The 9,860-nt window shown below is 47.5% G+C and overlaps 1 long non-coding RNA gene across 1 annotated transcript; it reads left to right on the top strand.

The window, feature by feature from the left end:
* The first annotated feature begins 4,017 nt into the window (after positions 1–4,017).
* LOC129696018 (uncharacterized) lies at positions 4,018–8,999 on the top strand. Its single transcript, XR_008723269.1, has 3 exons — positions 4,018–4,316; positions 6,392–6,622; positions 8,496–8,999. It is a non-coding gene; the product is annotated as an uncharacterized LOC129696018 (long non-coding RNA).
* The last annotated feature ends 861 nt before the right edge of the window (positions 9,000–9,860 follow it).

A 9,860-nucleotide genomic window follows, 5' to 3' on the forward strand; every position in this document is an offset into this window, starting at 1 on the left:
ATTACTCAATACCCAGTCTAGAATAGCCTGCTCTCTCGTTGGTTCCTCTACATGTTGGTTTAGAAAACTATCCCGCATACATTCCAAGAAATCCTCTTCCTCAGCACCCTTGCCAATTTGACTCACCCAATCTATATGTAGATTGAAGTTATCCATTATAACTGTTTTACCTTTGTTGCACGCATTTCTAATTTCCTGTTTGATGCCGGCCTGCCACTTTTACTTTTCACCTTGCTACCTATTGCTTCCACCCTCATTTTACACCCCTCTGTCTCTACGCTCACACATTTAAGAAACCCTTTCCCTTTAACTCCATCCTCCACTATCCCATTTGACACCCCACCCCCCTTATTCAGTTTAAAACCACCCGTGTAGCAGTGGCAAACCTGCCTGCCAGAATGCTTGTCCCACACCTGTTAAGATGCAATCCGTCCCTTTTGTACAGTTCCCCCTTACCCAAAAACAGATCCCAGTGATCTAAGAATCTAAATCCTTGCCCCATGAACCAGTTCCTCAGCCACACGTTCATGTCCCGTATCTCCCGGTTCCTGCTCTCGCCAGCATGAGGAACTGGAAGCAAACCGGAGATAACAACCCTGGAGGTCCTGCTTTTCAGCATTTTTCCGAGTTCTCTAAAGTCACGCTGCAGAATATTCATCCCCTTCTTTCCGACATTGTTTGTGCCGACATGCACTACCACTTCCAGATGTTCACCTTCGCCCTTGAGGATTTTCTGCACTCTGTCCATGACATCCTGGATCCTGGCACCAGGAAGGCAGCACACCATCCTCGCATCCCGTCTGTTGCCGCAGGAACCCCTGTCCGTACCTCTCACAATGGAATCTCCCACTACAATGGCGTTGCCTGCCTTAGGCCTTTTTGGTTTTGGCTCAACAGCCTTATTCGCATCGCAAGCCAGTCCGCCGCTCAGTGTAAACACGTCTTCTGTCCCGACAGCTTCTAAGTGGGTGAACCTGTTCACAAGAGGTACAACACCTGGGGACGTTGGCATTCCATGCTTCCCTCCCTTTCTCACTGTCTCCCACCTTCTCTCTTCCAGTACCTTAGGTGTAACAATCGTACTGTAGGACTTGTCGAGGATCGACTCAGTTTCTCGGACAAACCGGAGGTCATCCACTTGCTTCTCCAGTTCCGCAACACGGTCCTTCAGGAGCTCTACCTGGATGCACTTCTCGCATTTCTAGCAGCCAGAGGCACCAGCGGTGTCCTTGACCTCCCACATACTGCAAGCATCGCACTGAATCAGCTTGCCTGACCTCCATCTTTCGTCTCTACCTCTCAAGCGTATTGCGTGGTCTCCTCTCCTATCCTCTCCTCTCCTCGCCTCTCCTCGCCTCTCCTCGCCTCTCCTCGCCTCGCCAAAGACTCACAGGGCACTTCCCTCACAAGGCCACTCTCTCACTGCTGCTCCCTAAGAGCAGTCTTGCTTAAATTGACGGATAAATTGCCTGATTTACCAATTTACAAACCAAATTCCTCAGTTTTCAACTGTTTTCCCGGCACTGACTCACTTCTCTCCTCCCACTCGGGCTAGAGCCAATCAGTCGTATCTCTAGCTAATCTCCTCCTGCTGTTGCTCCCAAATCTACAGCAGTTCTGAGTAAAGTCTGCCTGTGCTTGGCTTCTACTTTTCAACTGTTTTCACCCCTCTGACTCACTTCTCTCCTCCCACTTGGGCTAGAGCCAATCAGTCGTATCTCTTGCTAATCTCCTCCTGCTGTTGCTCCCAAATCTACAGCAGTTCTGTAAATAGTAGCTCAGGACTGCTCTCTAGTTGTTGATAGGATAAGTCAATTGCCTGATAACAGCTGGGAAGAAACTGTCCCTGAATCGGGAGATGTGCATTTTCACACAACTGTACTTCTTGCCAGATGGGACAGGGGAGAGTAGGGTTAAGACTGGTCCTTGATTATGCTGGTTGCCTTGCCGAGGCTGCATGTAGTGTTGATGGAGTCAATAGAAGGGTGACAAAAGTGCTGGAGAAACTCAGCGGGTGCAGCAGCATTGTAATTGTAATTGTAAATCTTTATTGTCATTTCCTGAGTATTCGCATACCCAGAGGAAACAAAAAAACGTTGCTCAACCAGTGTCCATTCAGTTTGCATTAAAAAATAAATAGGAATTAAAATTAAAAAATACATGTCATGAACAAATTTAACACTCTACTAAACATTCAACAGCCGTTCCGACCGGCAGCGGCACAACAGTGGCTCTGCTGCAGTGTGGGGGTTTGTGCGCGATACTTGGCAGGGGGCAAAGTCCATTTAACAGTCTTATAGCCTGTGGGAAGAAGCTGAGGAACATCCTGCTGGTTTTGCAGCTAATGCTCCTGTACCTCTTCCCAGATGGGAGGATGGAGAAAATGTCATGCGATGGGTGGTAAGGGTCTTTGATGATGGAGATGGCTCTGTTGATACATCTCTTCCTGTATATGTCCAGCATCTATGGAGCGAAGGAAATAGGCAACGTTTCGGTCCGAAACCCAGCCCGAAACGTTGCCCGGTGGGAGAATTGTTGTGTATGGTGGCAGATAGCCAGTCGGTGTCAATAGTCCAGCTTGGGTTCGAACTGGGAGGTAGGGAACTGGAGCTGGAAGCCATGTGGTACGAGATGGAGGCGCAGGCATGTCCAGAGGAAGCAAATGTGGCTGTGGTATCGGGTCTGGGTAAGGATGTGGTCATGTAGTTGGAGGGAAGGGGGAATAGAAGGATGGTTAGTTTGGGTGATGGACTGGGCTACATTCATAATTTCTTGCAGGGTTGGATGGAGCTGTTCTCAAACCATGCTGTGATGCATCCCTATGACCTGCTTCCTACCGCACATCTGTAGAAGTTGGTGAGGGTTATTGGGAACATGCCAAACTTCCTAAGCCTTCTAAGGAAGTAGAGGTATTGGTGTACTTGCTTGGCTGTTGCTTCAACGTGGCTGATCCAGGAGCCACAATGTTCTATGTTTCAATAAGGAGTGTAAGTGTGGATGTTAGGCTGAATCTTTACAAGGCCCCGATTAAGCTTCAATTCTGGTTTCCAAACTGCAGGAATGGAGCAAAGAGCCTAGAGTTGTCACAAGAATGAGGAATTTTCATTTTACTAGGAGACTGCAGGAACTGGGGTTGACTTTCTCCGAAATGAGATGGTTACGGAGAGATTGCAGTGTAAAAAGTCCTAAAGTCCTAAAGTGCAATCAAAAACAGTCCAAATTTATTAGTAACACAAGGAATTGTAGACGCTGGTTTAAAAAAATAAAGGCTAAGTGCTGGAGTAACTCAACAGGTCAGCCATCATCTCTGGAGAACACGGCTAGTGACATTTTGGGTCGGGACCCTTCTTCAGTATGATTGTGGGGGGAGAAGTTATTGTAAGAGAGGTGGGAGCGGGGCAAAGCCTGGCAAGTGATAGGTGGATAGAGGCGAGTGGGATTTTGGATAGTTCATAGTTTTGTCAGTGTTTTTGTAGTGTTCGAGAGGCTGATGATTCTTCAGAAGATGCTGTTCTTCAACCTCTACCTCATGGTTTTCAGACTCCTGTACATTCTTCCTGGTGGCAGTGAAATCAAAGTAATTTTAAAAGCTTTTTACTGGATTTAATAGTTTTTTTCCAAGTTAGAGTCATGCAGCTCGGAAACAGGCCCTTTGGCCTAACTTTACTGTTTGGCTGCAATTTCAATGTTGCAAAATGCTGTTTTCTGGGAAATTCTAAAAAAACATGAAGCAATCGGAAAAAGTTCAGACTAAGACGGAGAGTAGACTGACAGACTCCAGCTGACTCTGTTTATTGACTGAAGCTGGTAGGTCCAATGTTGCCAAGGTTACGAGCCTACAGAGAAGGCATGGGTTATGCAGTGTCAAAGATAATTGATGCAAGAGAATGACTCAAAGCAAGGATGCTTCTATCTTTTGCTGCCTGCTCTTTTTTTTCAGAAGGAAATTAGTATTAATTAGTTTAGTTTAATTTAGTTAATTATTATCACATGTACCAAGTTGCAGTGAAAATCTTTTTGTTATGTGCTGTCCAGTCAGTGAAAAGACAACACATGATTACTATCAAATCGACCTCAGTGCACAGATAGAGAATAAAGGGTGTAATGTTTAGTGTAAGATAAAGTAGAGTAAAGTCCGATTAAAGATAGTCCGTTGCTCTCCATTGAGGTAGATGGGAGGTTAGGACCGCTCTCTAGTTGGTGCGAGGATGGTTCAGTTGCTTGAAAACAGTTGGAAGAAACTGTCCCTGAATCTGGAGGTGTACACTTCTATACCTCGTGCCTGACGGGAGCGGGGAGAAGAAGGAGTGACTGGGGTGAGACTGGTCCTTGATTATGCTGGTAGCTTTGCTGAGGCAGTGTGAAGTGAAATGAAAGGGAGGTTGGTTTGCGTGGTGGTCTGGGCTGCACTCACAACTCATTAGAAAATACCGGTGGAGAAACTAAAGGCAGGGTTTAATAATTTGCTTCTCAGTGTGCTAAATGAGGGAGCCATATGAAGAGGGAGCAGAGGAGATTTATAAGATTGCTGTCAGAAACCTTTGGTCCCAGGGCGGAATTGTTAAAGAATAGATTTCATAACTTTGAGGTGAGAGGGGCAGAGATCCTGACTACGGGTGCTGTCTGTACATAATTTGTACGTTCTCCCTGTGACTCTGTGGGTTTTCTTTGTATGCTCTGGTTTCCACCCACACTCCAAAGACATTCAAGTTTGTAGTTTAATTGGTAAAATTCGGTAAAAGCGTAAATTATGTGTGTAAGGATAGTGCTGGTGTATGGGGATCACTGATCAACGCGGATCGAAGGGCCTGTTTCCGCACTGTATCTCTAAACTAAACTAAACTAAACTCTGAACTCAAGTCAGCCATGCAATGCGGAGTGACATACCAGCGATAGCGTTATCATCAAACTGTCCCATTCTGATATAAAACATCTGCCCATCTGTCCTCTAATCATCCCCATGCATTCTGGCAAAGTCTGTGAAACCAAGCCTGAATGCTTTAATGTTGTAAGATTTCAATAATGTGAAAATGCACTTGATGCTTTCTCCCTTGATAGAAAGCAGGTATGGTTTTGAATCCATGCGCAAGCTAATTTGACAAGGTCAGACATCACAAGGCATACAAAATAATGTGTTCTGATTTGTGAAGCCTACAGATGAGAGGAAGACCGATGCTTCATGTGGATAAATGATTTTATAATTGAACGTGAAAGCACAGCGAGAGCGCCATTGCTTCCTGAATGTCAAATGAAAATTACTCTTCTGGCAAGAAATTATATCAGGAATGATTTTATTTTTAAAACGATGAGCAGAAGCCTTGAATAAAAACCTGGGTTTTAGGTTGCAGGAATTGTGTTCTGCAATATTCAGCATGAGATTCTCCCTGTGTCTGCCTGGGTTTCCTCAAAGTGATTCAGTTTTCTCCCCTATTCCCAAAGATGCGGCACAATGGTGCAGTGGTGGAGTTGCTGCCTTACAGCACCAGAGACCCGGGTTAGATCCTGACCTCGGGTGCTGTCTGTGCGGAATTTATACATTCTCCCTGTGAACGCATGGGTTTCCTCCGGGTACTCCAGTTTCTTCCCACATTCCAAAGACGCATTGGTTTGTAGGTTGATTGGCTTCTGTAAATTGTCCCTAGTGTTTAGGATAGAACTAGTGTGTTGGTGATCGCTTGTCTGCGTGGACTCGGTGGGTCAAAGGGCCTGGTTCAACACTGTATCTCTATACTCTAATCTAAACTCTAAACTCAAGGCAGCTATGCTCATCATTCATAGATAGACACAAAATGGTGGAGTAACTCAGCGGGTCAGGGAGCATCTCTAGAGTAATGGAACGTAAACTAAACATGCAGTTTGCTGGGATAAATGACTGCTGTAAATTGTTCTTGTGCACAGATGGGTGGTGGAATCTGGACGGAGTTGATGGGATTGAGGGTTGAATAGAATGCGTTCGTGTAGGATTGTCGTTAATGGGCTCTTGTTGGTCAGGATGGAGTTGATGGGTTGAATGTTCTCTTTCCATGCTGTTCTTTTCTTTGAGTCAATGATGAACATACATAAAATCCAGTCTGAAGAAGGACTCAGACACGCCATATTGCCTACCCATGTCCCCCAGAGATGCTGCCGGATCCGCTGAGTTACTCCAGTGCATTATGTATTTTTTTAGGCTTTAGACTTTAGAGACACAGCGCGGAAACAGGCTCCAACGGTCCACCGAGTCCACGCCGACCAACACTAATGCTATCCGACACACTAGGGACAATTTACAATGTTACCAAAGCCAATTAACTTACAAACCTGTACATCTTTGGAATGTGGGAGGAAACTGGAGCACCCGGAGAAAACCCAGGCAGTCAATAATTCAATTATTCAATTATACTTTATTCAGGGTCACGGGGAGAACGTAAAAACTCCGCACAGAAGGCACCCGCCGAGTCGTTTCCATCGTGTGATGTCACAATGCCCAATGCTCGCAGATGTCCAATCACAATGCCCAATGCTCGCAGATGTCCAATCGGAATGGATCCATTTACATGTACGGCTGCCGGCCTCCTTTCTTCCTTCGCTTCACTGCAACTCCGAAACCAGACGCAGAATCACCGACATCTTTTCCATTTCGGTAGAGATTTCACTTTTCTTTCTAAGTATCCACTCCTCATTACATTACGTTGTGTTTTAAGTACACTTTTTTTAATCATAGACTCGGCTTCCTTCCAGAATTTCCCCCCCCCTTATAGAAACGTACAAAATTCCCCCCCCCCCCCCCCCCCCCCCAATATTGTTCCAAAATAAACTGGCTTCTAATCCCATAGAAGCAGAAAAACATTTTTTCACACAGAGACCATCTCCCCAGCCCCTGGTGAGGCCACTGTCACAATGCCCAATGTGGCCCTATGTCCAATCGGAATGGATTCATTTACATATGCCTTTGCAGGAGCCCCAGCCCATGGTGAACATTCCATTGTGTGATGTCACAATGCCCAATGATCAAAGACATTCTTGCCATAGAGGGAGCACAGAGAAGGTTCACCAGACTGATTTCTGGGATTCAGGACTTTCATATGAAGAAAGACTGGATAGACTCGGCTTGCACTCGCTAGATTTTAGAAGATTGAGGGGGGATCTTATAGAAACCGATGTTGGGGAAGTCCAGAACAAGGGGTCACAGTTTAAGGATAAGGGGGAAATCTTTTAGGACCGAGATGAGAAAAACATTTTTCACACAGAGAGTGGTGAATCTCTGGAATTCACTGCCACAGAAGGTAGTTGAGGCCTGTTCATTGGCTATATTTAAGAGGGAGTTAGATGTGGACCTTGTGGCTAAAGGGATCAGGGGGTGTGGAGAGAAGGCAGGTCCAGGATACTGAGTTGGATGATCAGCCATGATCATATTGAATGGCGGTGCAGGCTCGAAGGGCCGAATGGCCTACTCCTGCACCTGATTTCTATGTTTCTAAGTTTCCCTCTTCTCACCCCTCTCCCTCTCCCACCCATCCCTCTCTCCCCCACCCCCCTTCACTCTCTACCCTATCCCCTTCCCTCTCTCCCCCCCCCACCACCTTCCCCTACCCCCTCTGTCCCCTCTTCGCACACCCTCCCCCTGAACCCCTCTAAGTTTCCCACTCTTCCACTCCCCTCCCCCTCCCCCTTTCCCCCCCCACCCCTCTCTCCCCCTCCCCCTCCCCCCCTCCCCCCCCTCCCCTCCCCCCCTCCCTCCCCTCCCCCTTCATCCCCCCTCCCCCCCCCCTCCCACTCCCCCCCTCCCCCCCCTCCCTCCCCTCCCTCCCCACTATTTCCCCTCTCCACCCACCCCTCTCCCCTTCCCTCCCTCCTCTCCTCCCTCCCCACCCCCCCTCCCCCACATCTCTCTCCCCATCCCACCCTCTCACCCCGCTCTCCTTTCCCTCCCAAATCTGTCCTGTTTTCCGCTCCGCCTCCGCCGCCTCCGCCTCCAGCCTCTCCCTCCCAACCCCCCCCCCTCCCCCACACCTCCCTCCCCATCCCACCCTCTCACCCCACTCTCCTTTCCCTCCCAAATCTGTCCTGTTCCCCCCTCCTCCTCCCCCTCCCCCCTCCCCCTCCCCCTCCCCCTCCCCCTCCCCCTCCCCCCTCCCCCTCGCCTGCCTCAGCCCCCCCGCAAACGCCGTTGGGGAAACAGACCCAACGGGTCTGCACTTGGTCTAGTATACGTATAAATCTACACTCTCTCTTGTGCTTTTACACCTATTGTGTTAGGTTGCGACCAGAACTGATTGTGATATTCAAGCTGTGTTTAACTAGTTCTTTCAACAGTTCTAGCAGAAACTCCCTGCTCTTATATTTTATGCCTCAGTTAATAAAGGAAATCATCCCATGCACTTTCTCAGACTCTACATCGATCGATTCTGTTATCTTTAAGAATCTGCAGGCACTTTCTTCACAGCCCCCTCTGTATCTGTAAACAAATCAATATTTGTTATTTATTCTATGTTCTCTTGCATGGTCGTTTTCAGATTATGGAGTCGGTGCGCAGCAGCAAATCTCCTTAGTTTAGAGATACAGTGCAGAAGCAAGCCCTTCGGCCCACTGAGTCCACGCAGACGAGGGATCGCAGCATACTAGCACTATCCTACACACGAGGGACAATTTACAATTGTTACCAAAGCCAATTAACCTACAAACCTGTACATCTTTGGAGTGTGGGACGAAACTGGAGCACCCAGAGAAAACCCATGCGATCTCAGGGAGAACGTACAAACTCCGTACAGGCAGCACCCATAGTCAGGATCGAACCTGGGTCTCTGGCGCTGTCGGGCAGCAACTCTACCACATGCGTCACCATGCCGCTCCCCTGACAATGTAGTAACAATGTTATCAACTTGAAAGTTTCTCTCTCCACAATCGCTGCCCGGCCTGCTGCGTGTTTCCAGCGCGGTGTGTTTTTATTCCCGGTACTCCACGTTGCGTGATGAGTCACTGTGTGTGACTGACAAGAACTTGCATTAAAAGGCACAAAGTAATGAACTCAGTGGGTCAGTTTGTGTCTATGTTTGTCAACCAATATCTCCAGTTCCTGCATATAGGGATCTACTGTACATGCCAAGACCTGAAACATCACCTATTCATGTTTTCCAGGGAATTTTGTGTCTTCCTTGGTTGTAAATCAACATCTGCAGTTTCTTCCTACACATTCTCCAGGGATGCTGCCTGACCCATTGCTTTACTCTGCAGTTCCTTTTCAGTACATTGTAACTTTGAGGGGTTGTTCCTGCGCTTGGCGGGACATGCTTTTCCTCCCAAGTCTGTCCAATATTCTGAATGCACTCCTGACGGACATGGGGTCTCGGCAGATTCCACGGGCAGGACAATTCGCGGAACTGACAGCATAGTCAGTCACCCTGCCACCCCGAGGAACTCAGAGCTAAGCGCAGCACCGATCTTGGTTTGTTGGACGAGAAGGCTGACAATAACTACAGCTTAGTTTTAGTTTAGTTTAGGGATACAGCGTAGAAACAGGCCCTTCAGCCCACCGAGTCCGCTAGCAATATCCTATACACTAGAGACAATTTACAATTTACAGAAGCCAATTAACCTACAAACCTGTATGTCTTTGAACTGTGGGTGGAAACCAAAACACCCGAAGAAAATCCACATGGTCACAGGGAGAATGGACAAACTCCGCACAGACTGCACCCATAGTCAGGATCAAACCCGGGCCACTGATGCTGTAAGGCAACAACTCTACCACTTTGCCACTGTGCTGCCCTAAATATCTCCAGACTAAACTAAAACAGAAAAACAGTCCAGTAGAATTCATCTTCAATAAGATGGGGGCAGATATACTGTCAGTATATAAGTCTGAAGAAGAGTCTCGACCC

The sequence above is a fragment of the Leucoraja erinacea genome, chromosome 4 (assembly GCF_028641065.1).
Source record: "Leucoraja erinacea ecotype New England chromosome 4, Leri_hhj_1, whole genome shotgun sequence".
NCBI classification, from domain to species: Eukaryota; Metazoa; Chordata; class Chondrichthyes; order Rajiformes; family Rajidae; genus Leucoraja; species Leucoraja erinaceus.